Source organism: Martes martes (assembly GCF_963455335.1).
Source record: "Martes martes genome assembly, chromosome: 6".
Lineage (NCBI taxonomy): Eukaryota > Metazoa > Chordata > Mammalia > Carnivora > Mustelidae > Martes > Martes martes.
The window spans coordinates 28,506,943-28,508,932 of NC_137893.1; the positions used below are offsets into that span (position 1 = coordinate 28,506,943).

General features: G+C 42.1%; 1 pseudogene across 1 annotated transcript; it reads right to left on the reverse strand.

The window, feature by feature from the left end:
• Positions 1–492: 492 nt before the first annotated feature.
• Positions 493–1,487, reverse strand: LOC308344594 (endophilin-A1-like; annotated as a pseudogene). The gene has a single exon. The product of its transcript is annotated as an endophilin-A1-like (transcript).
• Positions 1,488–1,990: the final 503 nt, after the last annotated feature.

Genomic DNA, 1,990 nt, shown 5'->3' on the forward strand with positions numbered 1-1,990 from the left:
TAATTCAGATCCAAAGACAATTTGCTGGTAAGGGAGGCTTTCTCCCATAATTCTGTGATGTACCTATTTGGGAGAAGAAAATGGGGAAGGAAGAACATTCTTCTATTTAAATGGAGAGACTGAGACCTTGAGATGGCCCCTGGGTAACAAATAATATCTTCACTAGGATGGTGTTTCTGTGATGTGGCTAGTGGTCATCTTTTAGGAAGCTACAGCCTCCTGAGAACCATGTAAACAGAGTTCTATGACTACTGGCTGATCTCAGATGGTATTTTAAAAAGTATGTGCCATGCTCACCAGGCTAAGAAGATACAACCCATCACCATGACTCTTGTAGGATCATACAAGTTAATCAAAGAAGGGTGGAGCTTGATGACTTGGACCACTGCAGCCCGCACCTGGGATGTGTTGTAAGCAACATTATCAAAGCAGCAGTTAAATTTAAATATCCATATCAAGATATAGTGGAGGTGAGCCTGCCAGCTAAACATCTTAATGGGGCAAGGTGACCAGAGTCTCCACATAGTTGATGGGGCAGAAGCCTGACTGGCCATGAAGCCATCCCCTGTACCAGTGCTCATCAGTTTGGTTGGTGAGTATGATGATATTACCCTCTTTAAAACCCAATTCCCCTTCATTTGCTGGTCCAAAGTTGTACAGAACTCAGCAGCAGGGCTGATCCCCTGGGGCTCCTGGGAGTGTCCCTGTGGGAGAAGTTTTCATTGGGTTGAGTGCTGTCTCCAGTTGGAAACCTGGCTTATTTGTGGTTTAGACTGATATTCCTCTGTAGGCTGAGATGAAGCTTGTCTTATTCTTTCTTCCAGTCTGGGCATAATTTGCTGCAGGGTCTGGACTGTCCACTTACGGTATTCCAGCTGGTCTTGAAAGAGCGTAGAGAGCTGGCTCACATGCTGAACATGCTTGACTCAGCAACTTCTTGAGACTCATCAAATTTCTTCAAATCCTCACAGAGCTCTTCATTGGGAATCTTGCCCGGTTGTTTCTTCTTATAATCAAAGTCCAGGCTTCAACCTCCAACTTCTGTAGATGAATTCCCTTCAGCATTCTGTCATGAAGGTTCTGAAGGAGGTCAGTGAAGTTCCACTTCACTTCCATGTCCAAAGAGTCTTAAACCTCCAAGAGTTCTTGAATGGCTTCTCCCACCTTACCAAGTGCTGGGCCAAAGTTACAATAATCTCTAAGCTCTCCTCCAAACATGAGCATTACCTCTGCCAGCAGACCTTCTACCTGGAGATATCCTGGCTCCTTCTCCTGGCTGCAGATTTTTGACATGATGTGGATCATACTGAGTTTAGCTCTGGAAGCTGGGTCAGCTTAAAGGTACTCAATTGTTTTGGTAATTATTTCCATTACAGTCTTGATGGTGACTTCTACTTTCCTCTCTACCTCTTTGAAGTCATGATCTAGCTTGGCTCCTTCTCATCCACTTTCTGAGTGGCTGTGTGGAATTGCTTCTTTAGCCTGGCCACTGACTACCAACGAAGTATGGGAAGACACATGGGTATGAACAACTATGGGCATGGGTGTGGGTGTAGTTGTCTTAAAGAAGCTGTGGAGGAGGTAGGTAGGAAGGCTGAGCAGAGTCCTGCCACTGCTAGTGCTCCCACCATAATTGGGAGCATGGGAGGCATAGTGGTATGGAGCCTTAAATAATTTTAAATTTTAGAAAATGTAACAATTTTGTATCTATTTTATGATATAAACTTATGCAGAAATTATCCAAATTTATGTATGTACAGAAGTTCAATATTTGTTGAGTTTCCATCATTGTCTAGGAAATGAGTAACTTACATATAAGATCTTATTTAATCTTCATAATAATATGTGGTTAGTTGTAAGAAATAGGATTTATGAATGTACAAATTAAGGCTCTGAAAATTAAGTAACTTCTCCATGTCACAGGTAGAAAATAAAGAAACTAAGAAACAAGCCCAGGACTGTATGACTATAAATCCTGTTTTATTTTATT